The sequence below is a fragment of the Trachypithecus francoisi genome, unplaced genomic scaffold (genome assembly GCF_009764315.1).
Source record: "Trachypithecus francoisi isolate TF-2019V2 unplaced genomic scaffold, Tfra_2.0 Lachesis_group10, whole genome shotgun sequence".
Taxonomy (NCBI): domain Eukaryota; kingdom Metazoa; phylum Chordata; class Mammalia; order Primates; family Cercopithecidae; genus Trachypithecus; species Trachypithecus francoisi.
The window spans coordinates 57,004,594-57,024,860 of record NW_022681455.1 but is presented as its reverse complement, the minus strand read 5'-3'; the positions used below and the strand labels follow the sequence as shown (position 1 = coordinate 57,024,860).

General features: G+C 38.2%; 1 protein-coding gene and 1 non-coding gene across 3 annotated transcripts in view; one reads left to right on the top strand and one right to left on the bottom strand.

Moving 5' to 3' along the window:
- DST (dystonin) overlaps positions 1–20,267 on the top strand; it is a 506,627-nt gene that overhangs the window by 2,858 nt on the left and 483,502 nt on the right. The gene's annotated exons all lie outside the window — the stretch shown is intronic.
- On the bottom strand, positions 6,254–6,363 carry LOC117088826. The gene has a single exon (XR_004439356.1). It is a non-coding gene; the product is annotated as a U6 spliceosomal RNA (small nuclear RNA).

Genomic DNA, 20,267 nt, shown 5'->3' with positions numbered 1-20,267 from the left:
CTTTGAGGGCAGGACCATATATTTCTTGTGTAGGGCTGTATCCCCACTATTTGGCTCAGTGCCTTGTATACAGTGGGTTATTAATAAATATTTATTGAATGAATGGATGAAAAAAATATCCTAGTGAGTGCTGGTTCCTGAAACTGGGCAAATAGAACTCAGAGTTGGGCAGAAAAGAAAAATGCACATTCTCAGGACATTGCTCAGAATTCAACATTTGCTAAATCTCAACTCTTACTGGATCTTTCCAGGCTTGTAAAAATTGCCCTGGAGTTTGTGCTAAAAATGTAAGTCACAAATTGAAACAAAATGGATTTGGTTTGATTTTTGTTTCTGAAAAATTTAAACGCATTATTAGTTTAATTTGTTTATGGGCTACCCATCAGCAAGCTGTTTTGATAAACCACTCAAAGAATGCTATTTTATAAGTGAAAATTATGGGACTGTGTTGCAAAAGAATGTCATATTTCATCACTACGTTGCTTACACAAATGAAATATTTTCCCTTAAGGAAAATATAGGGAATATTTTTCCTTTCTCTTTTCTATCAAGATGCCATTTTCTGCAAGACTTTCTCTTTGAGAAATACCTCTGAATTTACTTGGATTTAAGCATATTTTAAAAAAAAGATTTTGTGTAGCATAATGAATATTCTTGTTGCTTTTTAGTAGTAGCTGCTGCAAAATAATTATCCAAGAAAATATTTTCATTTCTGACAAATCATAGTCATATTGAACTAAGAATTTAGTACTTTCTATTTCTCCTTCCATTCTCAGTAAGCAGATAATTCACTTTCAGCATTTCTACCGTGTTCAAAGAAGGAAAATGAGTTTAGGATCTGCTGACTCACTTTGAACCAGGAAAAAGCTTTGGGCCAGCCCTTGTACAGATGAAGAAGTTCAGTGAGCACTTTGATGCTTTACTTGGCAGAAGGTATTGCTTCTGGTACCCACATGCCCAGGAAGGAGTCCAATTGCACAGGAAGTTTTAGCCAGTTCCTTTTCAGGTAGTCAGAGAAATACTCCTAGAGAAAAAAATCATGATACCAGAACTCAATTTGCTTTGGAGAAGTTCTGCAGTAGGGAAAAAAGCCACCTTCCTCATCTGAGGAGCTCCAGCTATTTTCTCCTCACTAAGTATATAGTAAACACATTTCTTCAGTTTCTTCCTCATGAAGCTAGCAATAAATAATATGATGTTTATATGATGTTTTGGAACCATAACTGCCAACCCTTTTTATTTTTACATAGTTGCAAACTTTACTAGCTTTTTAGTAGTCTTCTAAATGTTAATAAATAGCATATGAGAATATGAAATTATTAATGCCACTAGCAAGACCTGACCAGTGTAACTTCAGTAATGGACAGAAATATGTGTTTTCTGTATCCTTATTAAACACTTACACAGTGTTTTTGTTCTTCTTGTTCTAAACAGCTAATGAAGAGAAGTGATTTCACATTGATGTAGTAAGACAGTCTAGAAACCAAGTGTTCATTCTGGTTTCTAGAATCCTGTTATCTAAGAAGTGTACTTTTCCTGAGGATTTATAATGCTTTATGCTGTGAGTTTAAACAGTGATTACCTATTACCTTAGATTCCTGTGGTGAAAGTCAGGCTGTGACAATCCTGATTTTAAGGAAATTTCAGAAAGTGATATGGGTAATTGAGGTACCATTAGATTATAAGAAAGGGTCTTGGGAGTACTTCAGTAGAATGGAGACTATTATAATGCCCTTTGAGAATATCCAGAGTGAATAGTGGTAGATAATCCCTATTCATGAGCTCAGTGGAATAAGGGAAGCCTTGTCTGACATAAGGAAGGAGAAGAGTGTGTTCTATATCTACCAGTTTTTGAGTAAATATCTCCATTTCCTGTTTCAGGCAAAGGAAACAAAAGAGTTAAGCAGTTCGCAAAGAGTCACATAACAAGATAAGGACTGAATAACAGAATAATTATCTGGCTACATATTATCTGTCCTGTGGTGTTGAATCATGCCACTCAAAGCCCAGAGAATCATAGCCCAAAATTTTCGCTGAAAGAAATTGAGTTTTTAGTTGACATTTCTTACAATACTGAATTGGCAAATCATTTAGTTTTTTCCAGTGATTATGTAAGTTATCCTAAATGAAACAATGGTCCACCTAAGCCTTGTTGTCCTCATTATGTTCCTCAAGTGTCCCTGTACCAAATCATTGGAGAATGGCCAGCAAAATAACCACATTTCACAGCATCTCATTAAATTTTCATCTTTCATTAAGAATTACCTAATTTAGTGGATTAGGGAAAGTGATAGTTTATTATTGAGCAATCCTTTATAATTAGGTTATCTTTATGAATAAGTTATTTGTCTAGAGTTATAATTTAGGTCTAAATTAATTTATACTAATTAAGTCAGCCATAAGTTGTAAGTGTGCACATGATGTAGTATTCATTAAGTGTCACCCAATTATTTTTCAAATAAACACATTTATTTTCTCTTTCTGTCCAAAGTACTGTGCTAGACAATAGGGCTAACAAAGGGTTGGAGATGGAGCCCCTGCCCTTGACAGTTCCTTCTAGGTCACTCCCAATATCGGTGCTGAAATTTTATAGTTACTGGTTTTTTTCTGTTACGCTAACTGAACTGCTGTGCCGTTTCCAACTATGAATCACAAATGTGATGAGAGCATCGGAAGCTGCTGTGTAAAAGTGTACAGCCAATACATATGTAAAAAAGACAAATTAATCCTATTCACAGAGTTTGTCATACCAGAGTCAACACTATCGTATAATTAACCCTGACTTTAGCTACTTGGTGACAAAACAGAAAAACAAAACAAAACAACAAAAACAAAAAACAAAAAAAACTCCCACTTTTTTTCATGCATCCAAGCCAATTAAATTCATCTAGATTAGAATTGAAACAAAATATTTTCCAGAGAAGTTTGCATCTTTATGTAGTCTTAAGGCTCAAGAATGACTGTCTTTGAGATCTGGATGGCAAAATAGAACTAGAGTAATAACAATAATTATTGGCATAATGTAAGGATTATAAGAATAGGAGTTCAAAATTCTGGTTTTGGGTTCTAGCTCTGCCACGAACTAACTGTGTCACCTTGGTCAAGTCTCTTTTGTCGTTGAGACTTAGGTTTTTGTATTTTGACTGGTAATGTGAGAATGATCTCTGAGCCGCTTCCAGAAGTAATAGGCCAAGTATCTACTACATACAAAGTGTCATGCTGTAAAGGCACCATGAAAACGTGATTCCTGTCTTCTAGGTGCTTAAGGCAGGTAAATAAAAAAGCATCATTAGCATAAATACCAAGTAACAAATTATGTATAGAAAAGAAATGATTGGAATAGTTCTGGTGAAATGGTTGCTTCTAGCTCAAGTGATTAGAGAAGCCTTCCGAGAGGAGTGATATTTATGCTGAAGCCTTAAGGTTGTATGGTAAGTACAGTAGTCCCCTCTTTGTGGTTTTGCTTTCCATGCTTTCAGTTACCCATGGCCGACTGTTGTCTGAAAATAGTAAGTGGAAAATTACAGAAATAAATGATTCATAAGTTTGAAATTGCGTGCCATTCTGAGTAGCACGAAGGAACCCTGAGCTGCCCTTCTCCAATCCCACTTTGTCCTTCCCAACATGTGAATCATCCCTTTGTCTAGCAAATCCGTACTTTATACTCTGACCATCTCAGTTATCAGGTTTACTGTCAACTGTATTGCCATGCTTGTGTTCAAGTCACCCTTGTTTTACTTAATAATGGCCCCATAGTGCAAGAGTAGTGATGCTGGCAATTCAGATATGCCAAAGAGAAGCCATAAAATGCTTCCTTAAAATGAAAAGGTAAAACTTCTTGACTTAGTAAGGAAAGGAAAAAAAAAATCGTATGCTGAAGCTTCAAAGATATGCCACAAGAATGAATCCTCTATCTGTGAAATTGTGAAGAAGGAAAAAGAAATTCATGATAGTTTTGCTGTCACACTTTAAACTCTAAAAGTTATGGCCATAGTGCATGATAAGTGCTTAGTTAAGATGGAAAAGACATTAAATATGTGGGTGGAAGACATGAATAGAAAACATATTCTGATTGATGGCAATGTGTTGCATCAGATTTACATAATTAAATTACACTTTATCATAGGTATGTATGTATAGGAAAAAAACATAGTATGTATAGGGTTTAGTACTATTCATGGTTTAAGGCATCCACTGGGGTCTTGGAATGGATCTGTGGTGGATAAGTGGGGCCTACTATACCTGAGTAGATTCAGAGACAGTGAGAGCAAAATCCCAGGTTGGTATAAGGGCATGAGAATAGAGAAGATTTAGGAAAGCACATGCCTGTTTTCAGGGCTTGTTGTACACCAGTATGGTTAGAGAGAGGGACTCTTGAGATCACGTAAAGGAATATAGAGCTGGAAGTATACATAGGTGTCAGCTACAATAGAAATGATTTGTGTATACTACATGACAGTTAACAAAAGGCTTTGACATAGCATTATTTTATTTGAACACTTTAGGAGGGCATCTGCTATGAGTCCTCTTAAGAGAAGCAGGCTGGGTACAGTGGCTCACGCCTGTAATCCCAGAATTTTGGGAGGCCGAGGTGGGCCGATCCCAAGGTCAGGAGATGGAGAACATCCTGGTCAACATGGTGAAACCCTGTCTCTACTAAAATACAAAAATTAGCTGGGCGTGGTGGTGCATGCCTGTAGTCCTAACTACTCGGGAGGCTGATGCAGGGGAATCACTCGAACCTGGGAGGTGGAGGTTGCAGTGAGCCAAGATAGTGCCATTGCACTCTCGCCTGGCAACAGAGCAAGATTCTGTCTTAGGGGAAAAAAAAAAAAAAAGAGAGAAGCAAAAAAATCACCTTTTGATTTCTTTTCCAGCAACTATAACAAAACAACCCAATCACTCTTCTTTCACCCAGGGAGAACAAAGAGTTATGGCCTCTGCTGCGGAGGGCCTTGGAAAATGGCCAGTTGGGGGCCTTTCTGGTGACCCTGAGGCTGAGCTTTTGAAGGGTACCATGTTTCTGAGGTCCAAGGATCAGCATCATTGGGTTATATTCTGACTGCAGACACCATCTCTCCAGGGATTTATGGCAACCTGCTCATGTGTTTAGTGTGGTCATTACAAAGTTTAATACGAAGTATAATAAATTTGCAGGTAATTCATTATGTAAAAAGACCTTTTTATTGACTGAAATACATTAAAGTTTTTAAAAGTATTTGAAATGTATGTAGCAACTTTTCAACTTCTTCCTTTAAAATTTCTCCCCTAGTAATTATTCCTAAATGTTTACCCTCCTCTGAAGTCCTCAAGCCTACTCTCTCACCTTCAGCCAGTGACCTTTTATCTCCTGACTCACAAAGAGTATTAATGCATCAAGTAATAGCTCCTTAAACTTATTGCACCTAAGAACCAACTGGCATCTTAGCCTTCCTTCCCAGTCCAGTGAAAAATTAATCTGTTGTCCACACTGATATTTTATGCTTATGTTGTAAATTCTTTTCTTTCCATCTCTTGGGGGATATTCTATTAGTCATCCCCTCCTTCTTTATCCTCAATCGCTCCTTCTCTGCTGGCTCCTTTCCCTTACCTATAAACATCACATGTGCTTCCTATTGGAAATAATAGCAACAGCCCAGAACCTCCCTATGCCACCAACTCTTCTCTTGACAAGAAAAGTTTCCTGAAAAAGCTTCCTTACCTTCTATTCCTCACCTCTCATTTATTCCTCAACTTAATTTAATCTGGCTTCTGCTGCTACTATTTAGAACAACTCACACTTAGCTCACCAATTATTTCCAAATTGATAAATTGATTATTTTAGTCTTTAATTTAGTTGATCTATCCTGTATTCGATACTGTTGGCCACTGATTCCTTCTTGATATTTCCTTCCTGGTTTCTAGACAACACCCTCTTAATCCCCTGCCCCTTTCTGGCCCTGGCTTTCTCTCTTTTTGCACTGAATCCTCTTCTTACTTATAACTTGACATTCCCTGTCTTAGGCCTACTTAAAAGAAGAAAACAGCTTTATTGAGATATAATTTAGATACCATACAGTTCACCCATTTAAGTGTATAATTAAGTGGTTTTTAGTATGTTCACAAGGTTGTGCAACCATCATCATAATTTAATTTTAGAACATTTTTATCACCCCCAAAATAGACCTATACCCATTAACAATTATTCCCTATTCCCCTCCCTCCTTCATCCTTTAACTCTAGGCAGCCACTAATCTTTTGTCTTTTTTTATTTTCAAATATGGAATGCCTCACAAATTTGTGCTTCAGTGTCATCCTTGTGCAGGGGCCATGCTAATCTCTGTATCTTTCCAATTTTAATATATGTGCTGCCCAACCGAGCACTACTTTCTGGCAATAGATTTGCTGGGCCTCATTTTTGCCTATTCAGATTTTACTTGTGGGATCTCACCATACTCACTGTTTTAGTTTACCCCCATATCATGGTTACTCTGAAATCTATCACATTTAGACCTCACTTTTGATCTCTAGGTTCAGAGTCACCTACTTTTTCCTCATTTTCCCATAGATGTCCCATTGGCATCTCAAACTGAACATGTCCAAAACTGAACTCATCAGTCCTTTACCACATCTTATGTACCTCTATTGGAGAATGGCAATATTCTCACATCCAGTCCCCAAACCCCTACAGTTTTTTAAACTAGGAATATAGAAGATAGAATAGACGGCTCCCTCATCCATCCTACACCATCTGTCTTCTCTTTTAAATGTCTCTGGACTCTGCCTTTCGTTGTATTCCCATTGCCGTTTATTTGGTTCAAGCCCTATCATAAACCTCTGTACTAGTCTCTCTGCATCCCCTTCCCCAGCCCATCAACACCAACTTAATAAAGATCATTTGAAAAGACAAATTAATTATTAAAACTTCTATAATTTATGAAGACATTCAGATTTAAGTAATAGAAAACCAAACTTAAAATGATTTATTAATAAACAGGGATTTCTATTCTCTCATAACAAGAAAGCTAGAGATGGCCACAGGCTTTGCTTGAGCAGTTCTACCATGTCCTTTTCGGTATATTTGGGATAATCTGGTCATTCCCTTGTGGTTGGAGAATGGGTGGCACAGTTACAGACATGGTGTCTAAATTCAAGGAAGGAAGGAGGGGAACGGGCAGAGCCAGCCATGGTTATTTATCAGAAAATCTGAATATTTGCCAGAAGACTTTTCAGTTAGATTTCTGTTTACCCTTCACTGGTCAGAACTGCCACAGGCCATCTGTCACTATAAAGGAGGCTTGGGATGTGAGGTTTTATCTTTCCTAGTATGTGTAGTAGAGGTAGGCAAGGGAGAAAGAGTTGGGTAATGCATATTTCTCCCCTACTTAAAATCCTTCAGTAGCTTTCCACTTCTTTCAAGATCACAAAGTTCATTCTTAGTATAATGTCAAAGGGTTCCTTGTACTGATGTCCTGTGATAGGTCGAGTCTACCATTTGTCCACACTTCTTATAATTCTTCAAATGGACCATGATCTTTTAGGATTATTGTTTTTGTCCATGTTATTTCCAACTAATAAAGTCTCTTTCTATTTCTTTCCTCTCTTTTCTCATACACCTCTAGCAAAAACAAAAATACTCAAGCAAAAAAAGGGTAACTCTTGCTCTTTCTTGAAAGTCCAGTTCATAAGTTATCTCCTTAAGGAAACTTTCATGACTCCTGCCTCATAGTAACAATTTAGTTTGTTTTTGTTGTTGTTGTTATTGTGAGACTCTGAAAGGCAGTCTATAACCCCAGTTCTTAGTTTAGAATCTGACACATAGTGAAGCTCAGTAAATGTTGGATGAATGAATGAATATTTGAAGTTTTCTACAAGTCAGTTTCATTCTCAATTCTCATGAATTTGCCAGCTTCCCCAAATATCTGGTATCCCTCTTTTCCTTAAGGGGAAAGAGACAGATGCTTTTCATATTGTATCATATTTTTTTATTTATTTGAGACAGGGTCTCTCTCTCTGTTGTCCAGGCTGGAATACAGTGGCGTGATCTCAGCTCACTGCAACCTCTGCCTCCTGGGTTCAAGTGATTCTCCTACCTCAGCTGCCTGAGTAGCTGGGATTACAGGCGCTCACCACCATGCCCAGCTAATTTTTATATTTTTAGTAGAGACAAGATTTCACCACGTTGGCCAGGTTGGTCTAGAACTCCTGACCTCAGGTGATCCACCTACCTTGGTCTTCCAAAGTGCTGGGATTACATGAGTGAGACACTCTGCCTGGCCCCATATTTTATTTTAGACATATAGTTATACCTTACTTATGTCTTATCCTGTGTTTTGTTCACGGATACGCAAATTCAGACACTTTAGAAAATGAATTGAAATTGGCTGGGTGTGGTGACTCATGCCTGTAATCCCAGCACTTTGGGAGGCCGAGGTGGGCAGATCACCTGAGGTTGGGAGTTCGAGATCAGCCTGACCAACATAGAGAAACCCCGTCTCTACTAAAAATACAAAATTAGCCAGGTGTGGTGGCGGGCCCCTGTAATCCCAGCTACTCGGGATCTGAGGTGGGAGAATCGCTTGAGCCTGGGAGATGGAGGTTATGGTGAGCTGAGGTTATGCCATTGAACTCCAGCCCGGGCAACAAGAGTGAAACTCCGTCTCAAAAAAAAAGAAAATGAGTTGAAAATATCCCTGTTTTTTTTTTTTAATTGAAGGAACTTTCATCCTTTGAGAGTTTTAAATCAAAGTTTGATATTTAATGTTTTTATTTCAATTTGTAATCTAAAAATAGTTCTGAATTATTTTGTAACCATTTTACCTTATAACCAGTACTGTCATCCAATTCCAGTTCCTGAATTTGTGTTTTACCTACAGTCACATTAGTGCCAAGTGGTATTGCTTTCACTGTCATAAGCTTAAAAGGAAAGATTTGAGGCAATTTTTTATCTATAATTTATGCATTCATGCCAGATGAGAGCCAAATGCTGTGCTTTGGTAAGCTGTTTAACTAATTTTGAGAAATGTGGTGGTATATTTGAATAAAGAGCATCAGAAATGGCAAATATTGGACCTGGTATGGTAGCTCATGCCTGTAATCCCAGCACTTTGGGAGGCGGAGGCGGGGGAATTGCTTGAGCTCAGGAATTCGAGACCAGCCTGGACAATATAGCAAGACCTTGTCTATACAAAAAAAAATTTTAAAAATTTGTCGGGCATGGTGATGTGCTTCTATAGTCCTACCTACTTGGGAGGCTGAGGCGGCTGATTGCTTAAGCCCAGGAGTTTGAGTCTACAGTGAGCCATTATCATGCCACTGCACTCATATGTTTTTGATGTGCTCTGGCTGACTCATGGTTTTCCACTACATGGTTTCTCCTCTTCCAGTAAGCCAGCCCTGGTTGGTTCACATGTGATTAGATTTGGGTTCCAAAAGCAGCAGGAGTGGAAGTACATGAGGCCTCTTGAAGTCTGGACTCTGGGCTTGTACAGTGCCTCTGCTGACACATTGTTTTGGCCAAAGTAAGTCACAGCGGGTAGAGAAGAAGAGTCCTGATAGGAGGAGTTGCATAGTATTGTGGCCATTTGTGCAATCTACCATAGGTAATCTTTTGATTTATTTTTGGTTTGCTACTCTCTGCTATCCCTAAAGTACTCATGGTAAGCTTTTTCTGTTCTTTTCAGTGGACAGTCTTTTCCAATTTCTTGGCTTTCATATGTATAGAAATTACTTCCACCAGACATTTTTAGGCCCAATTTAGTTTTTCAAAAATTTCAGACTGGGTGCTGTGGCTCATGCTTGTAATCCCAGTGCTTCGGGAGGCTGAGACGGGAGGGTCGCTGGAGGACGAGAGTTCAAGACCAGTCTGGGCAACATAGTGAAACAAAAAATAAAAAAAATTAGCTGGGTATGGTGGTATGCACCTGTTGTTCCAGTTACTCGGGAAGCTGAGATAAGGAGGATCACTTGAGCCCAGGAGTTTGAGGCTGCAGTGAGCTATGATCATGCCATTGCATTCCAGCATAGGCAACAGAGCAAAAATCTGTCTCAAAAAAAAAAAAAAAAAAAATTAAAAAAAAATATATAGAGAGAAATTTCTAATTTTAGAATATTCTAATTTCTAATTTTAGAATATTTTTCATCATCCCCAAAAGATTTCTTTTTTTTTTTTTTTTTTTTTTGGAGACGGAGTCTCGCTCTGTCGCCCAGACTGGAGTGCAGTGGCCAGATCTCAGCTCACTGCAAGTTCCGCCTCCCGGGTTTACGCCATTCTCCTGCTTCAGCCTCCCGAGTAGCTGGGACTACAGGCGCCAGCCACCTCGCCCGGCTAGTTTTTGTATTTTTAGTAGAGACGGGGTTTCAGCGTATTAGCCAGGATGGTCTCGATCTCCTGACCTCGTGATCCGCCCGTCTCGGCCTCCCAAAGTGCTGGGATTACAGGCTTGAGCCACCGCGCCCGGCCCCCAAAAGATTTCTTATGCCTGTTTGCAGTCAATCTCTGTTCCAATCCCTAACTCCATGCTGCTTTCAGTATCTGTAGATAGTGCCTTTCCTGGACATTGCATATAAGTAGAATCATAATATGTAGTCTTTCGCATCTGGCTTCTTTTATGTAGCTTAATGTTTTTGAGGTTTGTCCATGTTGTAGTATGTATCAGTATTTTGTTCATTTTTATTGCTGAATCATATTTCATTCTGTGAATCTACTATACTTGATTTATCCATTTACCAGTTGATGGACTTTGGCGTTTCTCCCTAATGATTAGCTATTACAAATAGCACTGCTATGAATATGTGCTTAAAACCATTGTGTGGACATATACTTTCATTTCTCTTGGGCAGATAACCTAGGAATAAAATTGCTAGGTTGTATGGTAAATTTAATTTTTAAAGAAATTGTTGATTTGTTTTTTTAAAATGTCTGTACAATTTAATATTCTCATCAGCAGTGTATGTGGAGTCTGGTATCTTGACATCCCTGGCAATACTTGTTATTGTCTGTCTTTTTTACTATAGCTATTCTGTTGGATATGTAGTGATAGCTCTGAGTTTTGATTTGCATTTCCCTAAAGACTAATGATGTTGAGCCTCTTTTCACATGCTTTTTAGCTATTCATATATCTTCTCTGGTGAAATGTTAAAATCTTTTGTCCATTGTAAAATTGATTTTTTTTCTTATTGAATTTTAAGGGTTCTTTATACATTCTGGATACAAATTCTTTAATAGATATATAGTTTGCATATTCTTATGGTCTGTGGTTTGTCTTTTCATTTACTTAATGGTGTCTTTTTAAGTGCAAAAGTTAAAAAATTTTAATACATCCAATTTATCAATTATTTTTCTTTATGGATTATACTTTTGGTGTCATTTATAAGAATTGCTTGCCTCATCCAAGATAATAAAATAAGTTTTCTGCTGCTTTTTTTTCAAAGCAATTTAGTTTTGGTTCTTACATATAGTTTGAGTTTTTCTCTGTTTTTTGAGTTTGTAAATTGCTGGTATTAGTTTTTAAAAAATATTTGAAATATTTCACCAGTGAACCCATCTGGGGCTCGTGTTTTCTCTGTGGGAAGATCATTTTAAGTTGTTAATTCAACTTCTTTACTTTTTATGTGCCTCTTCAGATTATTTTTCTTCTTGAGCCACTTTGGTAATTTGTGCCTTTCCACAAATGGTTCATTTCATCTAAGTTATCTAGTTTGTTGGCCTAAAGTTGTTTATGGTATTCTCTTTTGCTCCTTTTAATTCTGTATGGTTGATAGTACTTTCAGATTCCCTTTTTGTTTGTCTAGCCAAAAAGTTGGGGCTTTTGTTATTCTGTCCTGTCACACACTGCTGTGACCACACTTGCATCCAGGAAGCAAGATAAAAACCAAACATAAAGGAATAGGAGTTTGCCCTGCCTTTGATATTGTTTAGGGGCTGTGAGAAAAGAAAAAAAAAATGAGTGATTTCTGTACTTTCTCTGAGTCTTAAGAATTCTCCTTCTCACCTCTTTACCCAGAATTAGGGCACTTTTTCTGGAACTCTGTATCTGAACCTCAGTACCCATTTCTGGGTTTCAGGCTGCACTGCTGCATTGCATTCAGTCTGGGGAATAATGGAGGTCAAAAATGGCAAACTCACCACTGGTTTTCATATACTCTGAATTTTGGCTTTTTTACTTCAATTGGCCTGCTGCTGTTTATGTTTCAGAATCCTCAAGTAGCTGCTCAATGCATTCTGTTCAGTTTTCAGTTGCATTCAATGAGAGATGCGCTTATTCTACTTCATTGTACTTGGGAACACAAACTGACTTTAGTCTGTCCTCCATCCATTTCAAGCCTGTCGCTTTTCTCTTTTTATTTATCTACCCTTTAGAAAATCTTGTAGGATTTTGACAGTTGGTAAGATGATGCTGGTAGAGATGTGTTTTGCTACATATAACTCATGAAATACTGAAGATTCCATTTATTTTACCATTATACAAATTTTTTTAGGAATCAAACGTCAATAGATTTTTCATTTGGAAAAGTTTCTTTTCTTATTTTTTGGTCCCATCTCATTAATCTTTTTTCTTTTTTCTTTTTTTTGAGACAGAGTCTCGTTCTGTCACCAGGCTGGAGTGCAGTGGTATGATCTCAGCTCACTGCAACCTCTCCCTCCTGGGTTCAAGCAATTCTCCTGCCTCAGCCTCCTGAGTAGCTGGGACTACAGACACACGCTACCATGCCCAGCTAATTTTTGTATTTTAGTAGAGATGGGTTTTCACCATGTTGGCCAGGATAGTCTTGATCTCTTGACCTCGTGATCTGCCCGCTTCGGCCTCCTAAAGTTGCTAGGATTACGGGCGTGAGCCACCGTGCCTGGCAATCTCATTATTCTTTATTATTTTCTGCATTTCCCTCCAACTTCTGAACATAAAATAGATTGAGATTAAAGAACTACTTGCAGATTTTAAAGAAAACAGTATGTGTCTCTTCATGTTTACTGATGAGTTTACAAAGAGTAGAAATTTCACATTAAGAAGTAATTAAGCAGTAGACCATTAACAAGTTTTAAATTACTAACTGACCAACTTTGAAGAATCATTAAAAGAACATTAAATAAGTATATTCCTGCGCCTGCCCACTCTGCAGTGAGCTGCATGCAGCAGGCAGCAGGCAGTTGTCAGCATTTCAGACTGATCTAGAGTGTGACTGACTCTTATTTTAAAAAATGGTTGCGGGGCATCCCAAAGTGAATCCCAAATACATTCTTAATTGTTTAGACTCTCTTAAAATATTTGGATTACTTAGCTATATGTCTGAATCATCAGCTGTTCTGGGTGGGAGATAAAATTGGGAAATTTTGACTGGCTACTGCTATATTACAATTTCTCTAGAAACCTCAGTAAATAATGAACTCAAGCATGCCTTGAGCTGTTCGCTGAGAAACTATGGCAACGGGCCTTTTAATTAAAGCTGAAGTAGTGTGTGTAGCTTAGGAAAACAGAGATACTGCCAATTGATAGGGTGACAGTATGGGAATCATCCATGAAGCTAACAAGAAATTTCTTTTTAGATATATTCAGTTAACTCTTTGTTACCTATATTGTTCAAAGAAACATTAGTAAACTCTTTTAGTGGACATCAGTATTTGGCTTTGGAATATGTTACAATATTTTTTAAAGAATATATAGCTTCCAAATTTATTTTTAAGAATAATATTAAAATTATTTTGTGTTTTCTGAGTACATGTTAAACTGAGAGTTGGAAGTTATTGGAAGGGTCAGCCTAGAGGCATCCTTAATATCAGATGGCCAATCTGAGACAGTCCACAAAACCAATGATCTCTCCATTTTGGTGATGGAGACATTAGTGTGCCTTCATTCTCTCTCTCCATGTCATTCTCTCTCTCTCTCCCCGCTCTGTGTTTCTCTCTTTCACTATATATATATATAAAATATAATACCTATTATATATATGTAATACCTATTATATATGTATTTTATATATATATAAAAGTGCACTAGTGGGCTGATGATTGACAAATTAGTAAACTGTCCCCTTGAGCTAATGCATTTACAAGTGGTGTGCTGGAATTTATAAGTCCAGATCATAACAAAAAGTAATTTATTATTCTAGCTTTCCAAATTAAAAAAACAAAAACTAAGTAGAAAAGCAAGAGTTGTCATTTTTTGAGGGTCAGGTATGTGTTATGCTAACAACCCCCAGTGATAGGCAGATTCTGTTATCCTTTTGGTGGGGGCTGACGAGGGGGAGAGTTTGAGTTTATGTCTATTGTTTTAGCATCCCGTCTTAAAAAGTTCCCCTATCTGAGGATAAATTGCAGTCACCTGGTGAAGGCAATAGCTGGAAAGATGAGTAGCACCTGATTAAATAAAATTTTCTACTCGGAAGGCTGAGGCGGGAAGATTTTTAGGAGCCAGGAGTTTGTGACCAGCCTGAGCAACATAGTGAGACCCCCATCTCTAAAAAATAAATAAATAAATAAATAAATAAATAAATAAATATATATATATATATATAAAATAAAACAAAATGTAATAGTGACAAATGTAAAAGCCCCTAAGCCAGAGACAGTGTAGGAATTGGCTCTTACAAAAAGCCTGTTATCTGGTTTCCTTGGCTTTCGGTTTCAGTTCACTTTTTATGATATTGTTGGCAGAGTAAGCTATCTAAAATCAGATCTGATCTTCCACTCCTTTTGCTTAATGGCTTTTCTTTGCTTAATGGCTTCCTGTTGCTTACAGGGTAAGTACACCCTTTCTCGGTATCAGCTCCCACATACCTCTAATGCACACCTTAAACTCAAACAAGACCCAGCTGCTTGGTTCCCTGCCCCATTCTGTTTTCATGCCATTGCTCATGCTGGAATCCCTCTATTCTACTTTTTTTGTTGTTGCAAACTCCCATTTCTACTTAAAAATGAGGATTAAACATTGTTTTTTTCCTTTTTTTATCTCACATTCTTCCCTTAGTCTTCATGGACATTCTCCCTTCTTGTTATCGAACTGAACTAACTGGGGCCTGCTCACCTGGCATGGTAAGGCCAAACATTCACACTGAGGTTTGCAGTGGAAGAAAGAAGGGCATTTATTTGCAGAGTGCCAAGCAAGGAGAATAGGACAGCTTATATGGCTTGCAAGTCGAGTTCTTAAAGGCATGGTTATGTTTTAGGAAAGCAGAAGTTACAAACAAAATCATAAATCAATATGTGGAGGTTACACATTGGTTTGGCCTACAAAGGGTGGGATATCTTGAAGTGGGGGCAGGTCATAGGTAGATTCAAAGATTTTCTGATTTGTTGTTGATTAAGGAAGGGAAGCTTTGTTTAAGATTTGGGTCAGCAGAAGATTGTTAGCTCTGGTTTGTGGTATGACTTCTTTCAGGCCCATCAGGAAGAAATTTACAGCAAAGAGAAGTGGTCAGAGATCTGTCCTCAGTTCCCCCTATCTGAGGTCTACATGCTGTTTGGTGGGGGTCCGGGTTTCTGAAAAACAACTCAGGAACATATGTTAAGATTTTATCTTTACTTTCTATAGAGAACCCAACATCCTATTATTTTAACTTCCTTGGGTATTGTTTTAAGCTACTAATACCTTATTGCTTATGTAGTTGCTCATTTATTTCTCAGGGAGAGCTAGGTGCCTGGAAATTCCCTTGAAGGAAATCAGGATTTTCTGTTATTTCTATGCTTGGGACCCACAGAACCCTAAGAAGTGTCCCTGCTCCATCTCACTCTGGGACTTGGATATGGGGATCTAAGTCCCCATCTATGAGGGCACCAGATATAGGGATTTACGCACCAAGGCAAGTGGTATGTAATTTTTATCTTGTTTCCATAGCCTTGTGTGGCATCTGGCATGGAATAGGCACTTACTATTTGTTGAATATTTGACTTTGGATAAATATTTGATGTATATAGGAATGGAATTAAAAAACGAGTTAGAGTCATCAGGCATATTTGAGAAAACTCAGAGTAGTTGAACTTCAGTTCTGCTGTTTTCCCTCCTCCTTCTCTCCCACCCTTCCTTGCCTTCCGGCTGCCTGTTCCTCCCATGCCTGTTCTGTGGCTTCCCAGAACACCTTGGTCAAGGAATTGCTCTTCCCTTAAATGCCCCTCTATTAGTCCACTTCTATTCTGCTGATAAATACAGACTTGAGACTAGGTTTGGAAGACTTTATCTGGAAGAAAAAGAGGTTTAATTGGATGTAAAGCTCCGCATGACTGAGGAGGCCTCAGAATCATGGGAGGATGCAAAAGGCAGTTCTTACATGTTGGTGGTAAGGGAAAATGTGAGAGAAGCAAAAGCGAAAACCCCTGATAAAACCACCAGATCTCATGAGGCTTATTTACTACCACGGGAAGAGTCTGGGGGAAACCACCCCCATGATTCAAATTATCTCCCACTGGGTCCCTCCACAATACATGGGAATTATGGGAGTACAATTCAAGATGAGATTTGGGTGGGGACACAGCCAAACCATATCATTCTGCCCCTGGTCCCTCCTAATCTCATGTCCTCACATTTCAAAACCAATCACGCCTTCCCAGCAGTCCCCCAAAGTCTTAACTCATTTCAGCATTAACCCAAAAGTCCACAGTCCACAGTCTCATCTGAGACAAGGCAAATCTCTTCCACCTATGAGCCTGTAAAATCAAAAGCAAGCTAGTTACTTCATAGATGCAGTGGAGGTACAGGTATTGGGTAAACACAGCAGTTCCAAATGGGAGGAATTGGCCAAAACAAAGTGGTTACAAGGGCCCATGCAAGTCCAAAATCCAGCAGGGCAGTCAAATTTTAAAGCTCCGAAATGATCTTCTGTGACTCCAGGTCTCACTTCCAGGACACACTGATGCAAGAGGTGGGTTCCCATGTTCTTGGGCTGCTCCGCCCCTGTGGCTTTGAAGGGTACAGCTTCCCTGCCGGCTGCTTTCACAGGCTGGTGTTGAGTGTCTGTGGCTTTTCCAGGCCAACAATGTAAGCAGTTGGTGGATCTACCATTCTGGGGTCTGGAGGTCAGTGGCCCTCTTCTCACAGCTCCACTAGGTGGTGACCCAGTAGAGACTCTGTGTGGGGGCTCTGACCCCACATTTCCCTCTGTACTGCCCTAGCAGAGGTTCTTCATGAGTGCCCTGCCCCTGTAGCAAACTTTTGCCTGGGCATCTAGGCATTTGCATACATCTTCTGAAATCTAGGCAGAGGTTCCCAAACCCCAAATCTTGACTTCTGTGCACTCGCAGGCTCAATACCACATGGAAGCTGCCAAGTCTTGGGACTTGAACCCTCTGAAGCCACGGCACTCTTTGGGGGATACAGAGCCAAACCGTATCAGCCCCTGAGCTTCCAGAATACCCTCTGCCTTTCTTTCCCAAACTTCTACCCTTAACTCCAACCAAAATGCCATTTCTGTACTGAGGAATGCTGCTAGATATAATTAGGGGATTATCACATCAACCTAATTTATGCCAGGCTATAAATGACTGACAGTGAGGCAACAGGAAGTGTTTGGATTTTGAATTCCACAATATAAGTGATTGATTTGGTGTTCAAATTTCTGACTGTGTATATAACCTTCTCTTTCGCATAGTAGATTAATGCCATCCTAAATATGTTTTCATGCAACGGTTTTGGATTATGTCATGCAATCGTGACAAAGGAATATTCTGAGAGCTGATTGCCTGTAACCAGTTTCAGCAACATTGCTGTCTTTGTTCAGCAGCATTTGTGTAATTACTTGAATATTTTATTGCTTTTTCATATCTTTCTTATATAAATGAATGAACACTAGAAAAATTACTGCTAATCCTGATGATGGGAAATTAGGTCTCATACAGCAATTCACTTCAGATAAAGATATAAAAAATCAGGTGAGCCAGAAAGAAGAAATTCTTAGCTTCAAGTGGATACTCTCTGAATTTAAGCCCATCTAGAATCTGTTTTATTGGTAGGAAAAGAAGCAAAAGCAAGGAACTGTATGGAATTCTGGAACTCTATCATTGAATATTATATACAAAAAGGAAGATATAACTAAAGATTTTTAAACCTATATTTTAGTTTTTGGGCCCTGAAATCCAGTTTCTCATGAGATTCCTGCACATTTCATTTTTTTGTGTGTTTTCAAGAAAACATTTTATGCACAAGACAGGCTGCTGGTAAAAGGTTAGGAAAAATGCCTGGGTTTCCTTCAAGCTGTCCCTTCTTCGAAGTCGTTAATTCTTGTCTTAGATCTTTTCAACAACTGGCATCTAGGTAATAGCTTTGCTGCAACTACTTTAGTAGATCCCAAAGTTAGGGCCCTGAGAAACCAAGATATGGCATAGGCCTGTGGGCTAAGCACTGAGTGCTACAAGATGAGGCCAGAGGCCTGCAAACCATCATCACCTTCCTTACCTGTTGGTGTCCTTACTCAGACACAATTACCAGATCCTGGAGGCCAGCTCACTTTGGGCCATTAGTTCTGAAGGACTTGGTCTTACTAACCCAACTGAGAGGAGCTTCTGTGAGAAGCTTAAATGGAATACAATCAAGTTGAATAAGACTTGTCTCTACCTTTGAGGAGTTCTCTTTTCATTTCCTTTATCTTACAGTGATGGGTGATCAGATAAGAAATGAATCATTCATTGAATTTAGTGTTGATGCTTCTTTTCTTCTCTTTTTCTCTTGATGCTTCTTTTCTTCTCTTCTTTGGCTATGCTTGCATTTATCTGAGAGTTTTCTATATATTTTATATAGAATTAAAGGTAATTGGGTTTATTAACATTTTATATATGTTTTGTATAGAATTAAAGGGTAAATTGGGGTATTAAAAATTTAGTGTGACAACCTTTGCTGTTACTCTTTTTATTTGATTTTTGAGAAGGTAAAACATTTACATGATTCAAAAATCAAAGCATGTAAAAGTATGTCAGTGAGAATTCTTTATCTCATTCTTGTTTTTTATTTCTGGAAGAATAAATCTTCTAAGTAATGACTATTCTTAGTTTCTCTTAAATCCTTTCATTATTTTTCCATACACACGGAAATAAAAATGTATTTTATTTTCCCCTTTTTATATGGATAGTAGTATATTGTATACACTGTTTTGCATCTTGTTTTATTCACTCAGTGTATCTTGAAGAGCTTTCCATAGAGAAATACTTCTTTTTATAGGTGCATAGTATTCTACTGGATATATGAACATAATTTAGCTAACCATCCGCTTATTAATGTATTTGGGATTTTTCTAATCTTTCATTATTACAATCAATGCTGAAATGTAAAACCTTAGCCTTTTACATGTGTGCAAATGTTATCTGTGGGATAAATTCCCAGAAGGAGAAGTATGGAATCAAATATTTACATATTTCGATTTTGGTAAATATGATCACATGGCCATTTACAATGGTTTATTTTAATTATTGAAGCTTCATAATATGCTCTAGTTCTCCCTTATTGGTATACTCTTTATTATTATTATTATTATTATTATTATTATACTTAAGTTCTAGGGTACATGTGCATAACGTGCAGGTTTGTTACATATGTATACTTGTGCCATGTTGGTGTGCTGCACCCATCAACTCGTCAGCACCCATCAACTCATCATTTACATCAGGTATAACTCCCAATGCAATCCCTCCCCCCTCCCCCCCCATGATAGGCCCCAGTGTGTGATGTTCCCCTTCCCGAGTCCAAGTGATCTCATTATTCAGTTCCCACCTATGAGTGAGAACATGCGGTGTTTGGTTTTCTGTTCTTGTGATAGTTTGCTAAGAATGATGGTTTCCAGCTGCATCCATGTCCCTACAAAGGACGCAAACTCATCCTTTTTTATGGCTGCATAATATTCCATGGTGTATATGTGCCACATTTTCTTAATCCAGTCTGTCACAGATGGACATTTGGGTTGATTCCAAGTCTTTGCTATTGTGAATAGTGCCGCAATAAACATACGTGTGCATGTGTCTTTATAGCAGCATGATTTGTGATCCTTTGGCTATATACCCAGTAATGGGATGGCTGGGTCATATGGTACATCTAGTTCTAGATCCTTGAGGAATCGCCATACTGTTTTCCATAATGATTGAACTAGTTTACAATCCCACCAACAGTGTAAAAGTGTTCCTATTTCTCCACATCCTCTCCAGCACCTGTTGTTTCCTGACTTTTTAATGATTGCCATTCTAACTGGTGTGAGATGGTATCTCATTGTGGTTTTGATTTGCATTTCTCTGATGGCCAGTGATGATGAGCATTTTTTCATGTGTCTGTTGGCTGTACGAATGTCTTCTTTTGAGAAATGTCTGTTGGTATACTCTT